Below are 13,279 nucleotides of genomic sequence, written 5' to 3'. Positions count from 1 at the left end.
TTGCTCGCCGGGACGCGCTCCGGTCAGCCAGCCCCGGCCGGGCCCCGGCTCGCAGCTCCCTCACCCTTGGTACTGCCCCTCCGCTCCGAGCCTCCTCCGGCACCCGAGGGCGGCCTCTCTCCCCTTCTTCTCTAGGACGATCTAAAAGTCGTCCGGAGCAAGCTGCTTTTAGAGCAGATACAACAATAAAGTATATTGAAATAAGTCTGCGGTTGGTGAGTTTCCAGCGATACTTAATGGCACTCGCGGTAAACAGTCCCTCTCTGTGCTAGCGGGGAAAATCATCCAGACACAAGCACATTCCACCCTCTTTAGGGCTCCCTGGCTGTTATTATAGTTATTGCATTACTCTGGTGTAAGCCTTTTGTAACTAAGCTTCTATAAAGCCCCGCTTACAAGCACCCTGATTAGAATTTTCCTTGCCAGTAACCAAAGGCCACCCGCTTTCCAGTGCTATACAGAGGGAGCCGTCAACAGCCACCCCTCTGAATGTACGCTTTGTTCCTGGCAACAAGGAAACGAGTGGGCTTCTATTGGGGAGAATGCAACCCTTCTTTTAAATATCACACAGCGAGAGCTGATGGGGCACCGGGCTCCGGAGGGGCCGTGATGGAGGGAGAGAGACGCGGCGGGGTCACGGGAGCGCGGAGTGGCCGAGCCCTAATGCTACCCACGAAACGGCTGCCACTCAGCCGACGGCCGGAGGATCATCTGGCTGATCCCGGCTCAGGGACGGGCGGGGACGGAGCTGAGGCCTGACTGGAGAAGAAAAGGAGGACGCCGGATAATGGTTTCCCAGCGGCGCACACCGCTCCGGTATCCCGGCGTCTAGCTCCCCAGGCACGGAGCGGGCAGCGGTTCGCAGGCCCGAGGGGAACCCAGGCACAGGGGACAGACCCGACCCTCCGGGGAGCACGCCCGGCACACCAGCATCCCTTCTCCCCCCGTCCCGCCGCCCTTCAACGCTCGGTGCCCTGGGAGAGCAAACGCCGGGCGGGTTAGGACACTGCCGTTTCTGCAAACACGGCTTGGCTGCCGGGCACCCCTGTCTCCAGGGGCGAGGAATCCCCCGGCGGCGGGGAAGGAGCCCGGTTCCCTCGGGGCGCTCCCCCCCGGCAGCTGCAGCCCGGCCCGCCGCGCCGGCAGCGAGCGGGCAGCCGGCCGGCCGGCCTCCCCCCCGGAGGGCTCCGTAGCCAGCCCAGCTATTGTGAGCGCCCGAGAGCCCGTCTCTCCGGGTGTAAGTAATTACTGTGATATGTCCAACATGTATGTTAGTGACATTACTAAGGAGGCGAAGGCTTGGCGCTCACAGGGCCGAAATACTGGGCTTTCACTTTCATTCAGGATGTGTGTAACACGGAGTCTTTTCTCAGCTCGCCTGATTTTTAACTTCCTCTAAACCTCTTTTTTTTTTTCTTTGCTCGGAGAGCAGCAACGAGAGACCGAGAGGAAACACGCTGCTGCTGTGCAAAATGTGGACCATGTGTGGGAACTATTTACTCAGAGTGCAACTGCAGGCACCAGGCGAGGGGCTGGCAGAGCCGGGGGCGTGGAGAGAGAGGCTGCGTTTCTTTCTCGCTTTTTTTTTTTTCTCGTCTTCCCTAAAGCCAAACCACGTCGCTGTGTGTGTAACGGTGCGTTTTACTGACTTCTCGCTGGGCGCGTGTTGTTTTTGGTTTTTTTTTTCCCCCCAGTCCAGGGCTTTCACGATCTGCTTTTGTGCTCACCCACCTCAAACCTCCGCGGGCAAAGGGTTAAATCTTCGGAACCATGCAAGCTGAGTTTCAAAAAAAAAAAAAAAAGAAAGAAAAAAATGGGGGGGAGAAAGGAGTGGGAGCGTGAAGAAGCAAGCAGCATGCATGGTCCTCTGATCGGCCCTTTGGCGGCTGTAGAATAATAAAAATAATTAATAACAATAATAATCCACAGCCTTTCTTTTCTATTTGGCTGTATCAGGAAGTGCCTCTGGCCTTGAAGCTCCCTCTTACCTCTCTTCCTCCCCCCCCCCGCCCGTCCTTTCCCTGGGAAGTGAGAAGAAAAAGGTCTGCAGCTGACAAATATTATCCATCCTTTTCATCGATCGGAGCATATACAGATGTGATAGCTTGATGTACACTGCAAACCGGCTGATCCATCGCTTTCTCCCTCTCTCGCTGGCTCTGGTTCGGCCCCCTCCTCCTCCTCCCCCTTTGTTCTCCCCCCCCCCCCCCCCGCCTTTCCCTCTCTTTAAATAGATTTCAAGGCGCTGCCTGTTGGAGAGCAGCTCTCCAGAGAGAGCGAGCTATTGCTTCCCTGCCGATAGCCTCCCCCCTTCTCCGGTTTCCAAACAGAAAACAATCCCCGGCCAGAGGAACCTGTGCTGGGGCTGCAGGAAGGAGTTAAACTGGCCGCGAAGAGCGAGATAAGGAGGCAGCTCCCTGCACCATCTCTTCAGAGCCCTGTGTAAAGGAGAAAAAAGAAAAAAAAAAAAAAAGAAAAATGAAAATGCAAACCGGGGCTCCCCGTCATGCACAATCACGTGGGGAAGGGGCAGTTTGTCCTGGGCCAGCGCCCGACCTGGCTCCTGGCCCCGGCGGGAGCTGCCCGGAGCCCCGGGCTGGCCGGCGCGGCGCGGTTTGGAGCTGGCGGGCGGCTGTGAGGCGGCTGGCGGCGCGGAGCGAAAGGGTTAAGCCTCCCCTCCACCGCCCTCCTCTCTCACCAGAGAATAAGCGCTCGCACGAAGCGTTTCTGGGGAGGCAGGCTGCGAGCAGGCCTTTCGCCGTGGATCCGTGGCTAACTCGCTGTCACTGAAATGATGACCCTCCCCTGGTGCCCCGTGCGGTCAGTAAGGACTGTTAACAGGCACTTGCAATCAGTTTTTCGAAAGGTTAGCCAAGGTCCCCGGCTCTTGCAGACGGGAGGCATTACGAAACCGCCTTTGTATCTGCATACACTTACACACACAAAAAAAAAAAAGGCGAGGAAGAGGCGAGGGAGAGAGAGCAGCACTCCCCGGGCGGGGAGCGAGTCGGGGCGGCGGACTGGGGGCTCTCCCCGGGCGGGCGTGGGGACCCCCACGGGCATCTCCCTCCGCAGAGGCACCGCACCGCCCGGCAGGCAGCTTGCCCATGGAAGAGATGGGGTGGCCCTCGCCGCCAGCTCCCCCCAGCCCTGCCCGGTGCCCGCCCGGTGCTGGAGAGAGCCAGCCGGCGGCGGGGCTGCCGAGGCGAAAATGGAGTGGGAGGAGGGAAAAGTGCTACCCGGAGAGCTGTTGTGACAGATGCTAAGCTTTGCCCTACGCGTGCTGGTGAGAGAAGGAGTTAAAAGCAAGCTGCTTTTTCGATCGAGCTGCTTCCCCGAGCGTCGGAAGGAGCGGCTTGCTAGAAAGCCGTCCATCAGCAACCAGTCCAACCTGCCCGTGATAATATGCGATCAACACCAAATCACCCCCGCTAGGCACGATCCATCATCGCTACGATGCAATGGGCCCTTGTATGGATGTGTCTACACGGGGGGCGGGCGGGGAGAGAAGGGGAGGGAGCGGAAAAGAGAGAGGGAGAGCGTGTGTGGATGTGTGTGTGAAGGGGGGGCGGGGGGGGCGCATCATCCACCGGAATGGGAATCGCCGCCTCCCCCGGCTCTCGGCGAGCGGAGCTGCCCGAGCCAGCGGAGCCGAAAGTTGCTGGGCCGGGGCTGAGCGGGGAGCCTGGCACACGGCCTCGCCGCCGCCTCCGACTGACATCAGCCTCCCCTCCCCCCCTCCTCGCTCCTCCTGGGCAAGCTTGACTGGCGTAAAATTAATAATTAATAGGGTGAAATTGATTAAAGGGCTGGGCGCGCGATGGGGGCGCTCGGAGAGCCCTTCCCCTTCCCGGCTGCTCCGCATCCGCCTCCCCGCCGGCAGCGGCCGGGGAGCGGGGACTAGCCGCCGCCGCCGAGACGGGGGAGCTCCGGGGCAGCCCAGCCCGAGCAGGAAGGAAAAGGGCGGCGGGGACCAGGGAGGGGAGGAAGGCGGCGGCTGCAGCAGCAAACCCCGCTGGGTGGCTGACTGTAGCCGAGATCGGCCGCGTTAGCAGCAGCGGCGGCGGCAGCAGGCGGGGGCTGGCCCCGGGGCTGGCTCGGTTCGGCGCAGCTGGGTGTGTGTGTGTGTGTACAAAGCCGGGTCCCGGGAGCTGCCCGAGGGCGGTGCTCGGCATCACAAGGCCAGCCTCTCTTCCCCCCCCTGCCCCCGTTTTTTCCCCTACCGCGATCAGTCTTTGCCACGGAGGGAGTGGGGAACCGCAGGGGACGCGGCCGGGCCAGCGCACGCCTCAGCCTCCAGCCCCGCGGAGGTGGGAAAGGGTTAAACGTTGGAGGGGGACGGGGTAGGGGGGAGGACGGGGGATGGGGAGCGAGAGGAGGGGGGGCTGCCGAGCACAGCGCTGAGCGCAGGGAAACCACAGCGCACCTGGGCTCGGCTCGGGAGCCGGAACGAGCTGCCGCCTCCGCCTCCTCCTCCCTCTTTCCCTCCCTCCCGCCCTTCCTCCAGCTCGGTGCCTGCCTGGCCCGTATCGCGGCTCTATCTCTGCAGCAGCGGGAGCTCAGCTCCTCTGTTCCTATCAGCTGCTCCCTCTAACCCCAGTGACCCAGATAAGCGCGACGGCCTCCCCTCCCACCCCCCACCGCCAGCGCGCCGGAGGCCCCGGTCCTGCTTCCCACCAGCCCTCCCTGCCCGCTGCGCCGCCTCCCGCTGCCTCCCCGCGGGGCTGCGGGGCCGCCTTCGGCCCGGTTCGCCGCCTGCAGCCCCAGCGGGCTTCTGCCGGCCTCTGGGCCCCGGCCCCGACCTCCGGCGGGAGCAGCAAACCTGGCGCCGCGCTCGCCCCCTCGCTGGGCTCCTTTCCCCCCCGGCTGGGGCGGCGCTGCCCCCCCGGTGCCCCTCTCTGACAGCTTGGGATCATTGTTTGCCTGCGCTGCGCCAACCCGCCGTCAAAATAATAATTAAAAGCAAAACAAACACCCCGATCCGGTCTTTCCTGGACACGCGGGTCGGAGCCACCGCAGCCCAAGTGTTGTTATTCCCGGGCTGGAAATAGCCCTGGCTCCGCCCTGGACAGTCGCCTGTCAGAGGCCTCTTCTCTCCCCTCCCCGGAGGCCCTTCCCTGCCCTGCTTTATTTACTTTTGAAGTGTCTGGATTGATGGAGAACTGCGGACGGCACTTTTCTTCCCCTGGCTCCCTCCTGCACCAGGGCTCCGCCGGAGCCTCTTACCGCACCCTGCGCTCCGCGCCAGCTCCGCATGACCCAAGATAACCCGGCCCCGGGGAGGCCGGGGCGAGCGGGGGAGGGCGCTTAACCAAACCAAACACATCGATCTGTCCCTAACCGGGGCCGCGGGAGCTCGGGGCGGGGGGGGGAGGAAGTCGGGGGCGCCCCTTGCAGCGGCTCCCGGCCAGCCCGGGGGGAGGGCGGAAGGAGCCGCGGTCCTCTCCGCACCGGGGCGCCCCCCCCCCCCCCCCCCCCCGTTCGCCTGCCGTGGAGGGGAGGCGGAAGGGAGATCGCGGCCGGGCCCGTAACGACACAAGGGATAAACACCAAAGTTATCACCAGCCGTGACCAAAATAAATGCCTGTGATAAAAAAGCACTGACAGGATGATCCATTACGCGGGTGTCACTGCCTACAACGAGGTTCAATCAGATACGCCGGTTGCCGTGGACAACGGGGGAAGCGGCGGTACCGGGCTGACGACTTTTCTGGAGAGGCGGGTGGTGGTTGCCATCAGGGAGGTGACACGGTGCGATCTGCACGAGGGTGGCCCGGCGTCGCGGGAAGGGACAGACCGCGGCGGTCCCCCGGCCGCTTCTCCCGTGGTCGCCGCTCGCCTCGCGGCCCCTCCGACTGGCTACCCGCCCGGGAGGCGACCCCGAGTCACCGGCACATCTTGGGGGAGAGGAGCGTCCTACCCACAGGCGGCCCCGGGGACGTGCGCTGTGTGCCCGAGGGAGCACACCCCCCGTCGGGTACATCCCCGGTTCGTGCTCCCCCCCCCCCCCGGTAAGGGGCGGGGAGCTCGGCTCGGCTCCGCGCTCCCCGGGCGCCCTGCGTCCCTCCGCAGCCCAGCGCTGGAAATCAATGAGCGTTTGTTCCGTGCGGCGCGACCGTCTTCAGAGCGATGCCCTGTTATTAGCGGAGAAAAGGGAAGGGGGAGGGAAGAAAGGCTCTCCGCGGGTTCGGTGCTGCACGTTCTCGCCTCCGGCGGTACCGCCTGCAGGTGCCGGCGCGGGGGCAGCGGGGGCCGGGCTGGCTGGCAGCGCCGCCGGGGAGAGCCGTACCCCGGGGCGTCGGGCTAATCGCATGGCAGGTCAGCTCGGCGGGACGCCCGGGCCCCGGGCGGTGCGATTAATGAAGGCTCAGAGGCAGCGGGGATGGGCTGCGGGCCGGTCCCCCTTGTGCCACATTCCTGCGGATCGGGCCGGGCCGGACCGGGACTCGCCCCTCCCCAGGGGAGGGGGTGGGACGGCGGGGACGAGGTCCCCTAGCCAGGCGGGGGAGCAGACCCTCTCCCCCGCCCCCCCCGGGACCAAGCAGGCTTTGGGAACTACCGTGCCCGAGGTGGGGGGTGGCGGGACACAAGGGACGGTGCCCCCTCCGCCCGCGGGAGGAGCGATGCTGGGGCCGTCCCCGCCTGTGCCCCGGTGCGTGACACGCCAGCCCCGTGCCTCTTCGAGATGACAAACTTCCCTGCTAATAGCGACGAGTGGCTGTGCCGCCGCAACGCATTCTCCGGTCCCGAGCTTCCCCCCCCCCCTCCCCGAGCGTAAACGCATCCCCCGCCGCCGCCGCCCCCTTCCCGTCACGATTTAATGCTTTTCATGTTCTTCGGCAACTGCGTTTCCACAGAGAAACCCCGGCGCGCTCCCAGCTCGGCGGCTCAGCTGTATTGTGGCGAGCTCAGGCACAGCCGGAGTGAATCCATTACGCCTCGATCCTACAATACAGGTTTATGCGGATACCCTCTGATTTACATTTAAAACAGCGCACGGGCATGGTCTGCTAGCCTGAAAAGAAAACACAGCCCCGTAACTTCAAATGACCTTCAAAGCAATGCAATTAACTCTCGTAATTATCAGTACACGCCTTTTAGAAAAAGACACAGGTGCTCGCTTCGGTGCTGTTCCACCTGGTTAAGCAGCCTCGTCCTACCAGGGAATACCCCCCCCCCCAACACACACCTTTGTAATCCCCAAATCTGGGACTCGTTCCGGCGTTCCTACATTTCGAAATCTCCCTTCATCCTCCCCTTCCCCCGCCCGCCGCCCGGGCTGAGGGACAGCTTGCTCAGCGCGGCGAGGCTTTGTCACACTGCCACACACACCACCACGTCGCTGGCTGGTGCCGGCGGCGGGCGGCGTGTTTGCTTTCCCGGCTCCCACAAAGCGCTCCCCTCCCGCCGGCCCCCGGACCGCAGGCCACGCAGAGACCAAATTTAGGTTAATAGGATGGGCTTTGATCCGTGGTCCCCTTCGCCCTCCCCTCACCCCGAACGACATCGATCCGCTGCATTTACTCCCGCGCCGATCGCCCCCCGGCGCTCCCGCAGTCACGCTCTGCGCAACCGGAGAGAATAAATAAATATCCCCGAAATACCTAGCCGGTGGCGACCCCCGGCCCTGCCTCCCCCGGCCCCGCGGCCGCGGAGGTGCGCACGAGTGGCCGGTCCCCGGCGGCTGAATGTGCATTGTCATGATGGCTCCCACGGCCCGCGGGCAGCACCGGGGGTGGCACGGGGGGCGGCAGGGACGCGGGCAGCTCGGGGAGGGGGATCTGTCGGCCCCGCAGGAACCGCTGCCCCCCCTCCCCTTCTCCCCTCTTTTGCACACACACACACAAAATAAATAAATAACGAGGCGGCTGGAGCCATCTGGGGTTGGATGGCTTCTCATCTCATTACAGAGCATTAGGAGAAACAGGCAAATATACAGCTATTAAAATTAATCGCCTCGCGCTGTCAGCTGAACATAATGGAAATTATTTATAGGCTGCCTACGATGCCTTTCTCGTCACGGAGGCTTGGTGCGGAGAGGCACACTCGCGGCTCCCAGCACGGAGAGGCGTGCGGGGCCGGGGGGGGGGGGGGCGCCGGGCTCGGCCCCGGCCAGCGAAGTTTGGGAGCTCGGGGCAGCGAGGGAGGGGGAAAGGAAAAGGAAAAGCAAGCGGCAGAGGCGCCGCGTTTAGCGAGTTAGGGTGGCTTGTTTTCAGGTGACGGGAGGGGAAGCGGCGGAGGCGCAAATAGGGCAAACCGCGACGCTGGGGGCCTCCCCGGGCTGCTCTGGCGGAGCGTCTCCGGGGCGGTGCGAGGCAGGGTTGGGGGCAGCGGGCGGGTTCCCCCCAGAAAGAAACCTCTCCTAAGGCCACCGTGCGATGCGGCGAGGGCACGCCGCGGGAGGGGGGCGATGCGCTTCCTGAGCGATCTGCCTGCAGATCTCTGCTACCAGATGAAATGTTGTCAGCCCTTCCGCTTCTGCCTCTGGAACGGGCTTTCGGAGCTCTTTGCTTCTGCTCCGGGGGAGACGGGGGTCTCTTCCGCTTGGAGAAGAAAAAACAACCTAAACCTAATCGGCTATGCCAAGCAGAGCTGGCCTGTTTTTCCGACCGAGAAAGACAGCGAGCGTGTTTGGGAAGCCGGGAAACGCTGCCCGTGCATCTCCCCGCTCCGCCTGGGGCTGTTTTGGCCAAGAGAGCCGCTCCCGGCTCGGCCAGGGAGAGCCGCCTTGCCCCTCGCAGCTGTGGGGCTCGCTGTGGGGCTCACCGCGGCGCTCGGCTGCCGTGAGGACCGAAAGCCTCCTCCGCAGGGGCCGGAGGAGGCAAAGTACGGCTGCCACGGGCAGCGGGAGCCGCCGAAGCAGCCCGGGTGGCACCGGCTGGGTTGGGGGGGGGGGGGGAAGGTGCGAGAAAGCCCGAGGGAGAAGCTGGAAGCGCAGCTCCGCCAGGCTTGAGAGGTTAATAAATACACCCGTCCCCTCTCCCCAGCCCGCCTGAGGCTAAGACTCGCAGCTCAGCGGGTAATTGACAGTCTCAATCCAAAATTGAAACATGTGTTAACAACAACGCCACGCATCCTAGAAGCTACCCGGGAGATCGCCACCTCACGGTCTTTATATATTATTTGAATCCACCGGAGGAAAGTGTCACGAGGTTTTCAGAGCACGTTTCACCCCTACCTGTAAATCAGCTCTTATCACTGCTGGCTGCTCAGACAGAGCCAGCCTCTGCTTTATAGCGCCGGAGGAGGAGAGCCATTGCTCCCTCGCAGCGCTGCTTCCGTGCCGCCTCTAGGCGAAGCCCTCCGGCACCCCCTGCCCGACCCGGCCGCTTCCCGAGGGACCCCCTCCGCCCCCCCCAGGAGCAAGCCTAGCACCGGGACAGCGCCGGCTCGCCCGTGTCCGGCAACGGGCGATGACGGCCGGATCCGAGACCCGGACGCAACCGGGGCTGCGCGGCTCCCCGGTGCTCCCGCACGGCGCTGGCGTCGCGGTGTGGCGGCGGGGACGTAGCTCTCGGGCAGCGCGGCCGCACCACGCCCCGGCCCGCACCTCCCCCCCCCCCGGTAGCCCCCCCCTCTGTCAGGGCAAGTAGGACTCGTGTCCTCCCCTTGGGCGACGGTCGGCGAGGGTCACACAGCCGCAAGCGGGAACCAGCGCCTGCGCAGCGTCTCTCCCATGGAGGAGCCCGTGTTTCTGGGATCGAGCGGAGCAGGAGCAGCCCCCCGCGCTGAAGGCCTTTCTCCCAGCAGTGTTCCAACAGCAGCATCGGGGTTGCCTACTCCCCCCAGAGCAGGGAAGCTGGGGATCCCCCACCCCGAAATCCCTTTAACCGAAACCCCTTTAAGGGCCTATGCTGTCCCTGGCAGGAGAGATCGGGCCAGGGCAGGGAAAGAGCAAACTTGTGTCGAAGTAGTTGGACGTGCAGAGGCAGGACAACACTGGCATGGTTCCCCGGGAAGGGCAGGTCTCCAGGGCCTCCCACCGCCAGCTCCATCCCTTCCCCCCGCGCCGTTGCCATCGTCCCCTTTTCTACACCGGCAGCATGTGCGAGGAGCAGCCTGCCTCCTCCGCAGCTCCGGCTACCCGTGCAGCCTGACCCCGCTCAGGAAGGCTGGTGCTGCGAGCCCTACGCGGAGGTCACGACCAGCGGAGCAGGCACATGGAAAATCCCAGTTCCTGCCGCACATAAACAAGGTGGGGACGGGCAGAGCGGCCCTCGGCGCTACGCGGGAGGGGAAGGGCGTGGGGTCCCTCCTCCATGGCCCGCTGCCCGCCCAGCCACGGCTCTTGCCCCAGGAGCTCCCTCCCACGGCGGGCGCCGGCCGCGCTGCAGTGCGCGGAGGCGGAGGGGCCCGGGGGTTCCGTCCGGCGAAGGGACGGGGCCGCCGGCGGGAAGCGGCCTCCGCGGGCGGTCCCGGGAACGTGGATCGCCCGGGCAAGGCGCCGGCACGGCAGCGGGGCAGAGTTTCTGCCCGGCGTCCTCGGCCCCGCGGCGCGCCCGCCCCCCGCGCCACTCGGCAGCTCTCGCCCACGCGTGCACTTACACGCACGCACGCTGAGTCACACGGGCACGCCGCCTCTCGCACACCGTGTCACGCACACGCTCCGTGTGGCACACACACTGCCGCTTCTCGCGCGCGCCGTGTCACAGCACATTGATTCCCACGCACAGTCGCTGCCTTGCACGGGCACTGCCTCCCCCGGGGAAGAACGCCGCCTCTCTCACCCGGGACACACGCCGAGGAGCTCGCACGCAACCACACGTTCCCTCTCTCATTCCCGGGCTCTGTCACACAGCCACACACACACATTGACCCGCACACGCGATCGCACACGCTCAGGGTTTCCCACGCAGGCACACGCACGCCGGCTCCCTCGCAGCACGCTCCCGAACCCCCATGCGCATCGTCTCGCAGGCACTCGCCGCCGCCTTCTACACACGGAGCAGCACGCCGTCCCCGGCTGTTCCGCGGGCACGTCGCCACTCGCACACGCCCACACACACACACGCTCCCCCCACCCCCCCAACAGCCTCCGCCGCTCACGCCCGGGACGACGGGCGGCCCCGCGGGGGCGGCCCCAGCGCCGTGCCCGGGCGGCCGCGTGTGTGCGCTTGCGGGAAACCCGAGGACCTTCCCTGCGGCCCCTTTGGCAGCGCTCCGCCGCCACCGCCGGGCCAGCTGCGCGGCCCCGGTCCGGCACAGCTTGTGTTTGTTCCCACCAGACGGCCGTGCGGGGGGAGGAAAGGTCAGACGGCCCCGGGGCGTGGGGCACCGTGGGGCGCAGGGCCCGAGGGGCGCGGGGCAGCGGCGGGGGTTCCACCTGCCCTCGGGCATCCCCACCTCGAGGATGCCCTCGCCCCGCTGCTCCTTCGCTGCCACGCTTTATCCTCCCCCCGCATCCCTCCGTCCCAGGCTGATGCTACGGCTGCGCTCCGGCCCGCGGGCGGGTGGCCCCGGCGGAGGCAGCGCCGTGCGGTCGGCGGCTGCGATGTGCGTGCTGCCAGAGCCAGCCGGGGAAAGGCCAACAGCGCCCGAGGCGCGGGCAGAGGTAGCGGCTGATCTCTTGGCAGATCTGAGAGCGATTTGGCCGCCACAGCCGGGAGGCCGGCCCGGATTATTCATCACGGGCGGACGAACACAATCCCTCCCCCCCTCCCCCTCCGCCAGCCCTGGATATTTTGTCCCGGCCGTACAAACAATATTCAACTTGTATCCTCTTCCGTGAAGGCACCGGGAAGCCGGCGTCTGCCAGGAACAGGCTCCCGTGCAGCGCACGGCAGCGGGATCCTGTTTCCCTCGCAGCCGGCGGAGAGCGGCAGCTCCGCGGGAAGCGGGCGCTTTCCGCCCCCGCTCGGCGCACGGCGGCGGCCCCCGGGCCCTGCCAGGCGTCGCCGGGGGGGGTGGGGTGGGGGTGTGAGGGGGGGTTGGCCGCCGCCCGGCTCCCGCCCGCAGGCGAAGGCCCCCGGCGTGCAGCCGCTGCTTTACAAACCGCACGATCGCAGCTCTCGGAGGGCGGCGCGGCGCTGGCAGCTGGCGCTGCCTGCCCGTGCCAAGCCGCGGCCACAGCGGGGCTCGGCGGCCTCGGGCGCAGCGCTCTGCTCGCCAGCCAAAGCCAAAATAAAAACCAGCTCCACAAACACCCCCGGAGTTTGCCGGGCGCAGGTTTCCCCTTTTCCTCCCTGCAGCCGCCGGGGAAGGGCGGGCCTCTCCCCAGCGGGAGACGCCGGCGCCGCGGGGGGGGGAGGGGGGGGCGGGTAGGCGAGTCCTTCCCAGGCCCCCTCGCCAGCCCCACTCCCGCGGGGGGCTCCCAGCGCGGCCGCGGAGCCGGGCAGCAGCCGGGCTTCCCTCGCCCCCTGTTGGAAACCGCCGCGCAGTGCGGGGCCGTCACGGCGGGGGGGCTCCCCTACCCCCCCTCCTTCGACCCGGCCGCCTCCTCTGAGCGCAGGAAACGTCCCCGCCGCGCTCAGCGGCGAGCAGCGGGGACGGCACAGCCCGAGCGGGGCCCGGGGGCCGCGGGCGTCCTTCCCCTTCCTTTTCTCTCCCTTCCCTTCGCATTTCCCTTTTCCCTTCCTTGGCCCCCCCTCGGGGGCCACTCCGAGAACGCACTCAGCGGAGTGCATCTCGTTCTTAAATCAAGCCAGGATACTTAAAGCTTAACTCCCAGTTTATTTTCGTCCTAGACCAAAGGCGCTCGCTACTTATTCGGGAAGCTATTTAAATACCTCCCCCGACCTCCCCTCGAGGTTACATGAACGTTTGCTGCTGGAGAATTTCACAAGGGTATTTGGTACCGTCGCCTCGGCTCACCAGGACACGCCGCGGGAGTCGAGCAGCATTGCCGAGGGCGAGGGGGAATATGTTTTGGGGCGCTGAAGGGAAAAGACCTCTTTTCAGCCGGGGAATCGCGGTACTTCACACTCACTTCGTGGTTTATTACTACAGGAGGAATCTGTTTATAGTCAAACAGTATTACATTGGGCCGTATCGATTTTCCAGCAGTACTCCCCACCGATTTAATTGTTTTTAGGAATGTCGATTGCAGCTCTCATGTTCCCTGAATTCATCAGTGTTCAAATGATAAACCTCATCATCGCTCTAAATCATACGGCAATCTTCTTGTTACTTGCTGCGTGTGTCGTGTCCCCCCCCCCCCCCCCCCCCGCACCACACACTGACCGGACTGTGGCTCGGGGTGCATTAAAACTTCACGCAGAGCCCCAGCAGTGTACTCCCACCTCTCTCAGATTCATAGCCCCTCCAGCCCATCTTTGAAGTT

The sequence above is a fragment of the Grus americana genome, chromosome 1 (assembly GCF_028858705.1).
Source record: "Grus americana isolate bGruAme1 chromosome 1, bGruAme1.mat, whole genome shotgun sequence".
Lineage (NCBI taxonomy): Eukaryota > Metazoa > Chordata > Aves > Gruiformes > Gruidae > Grus > Grus americana.
This window is presented reverse-complemented; position numbering follows the sequence as displayed.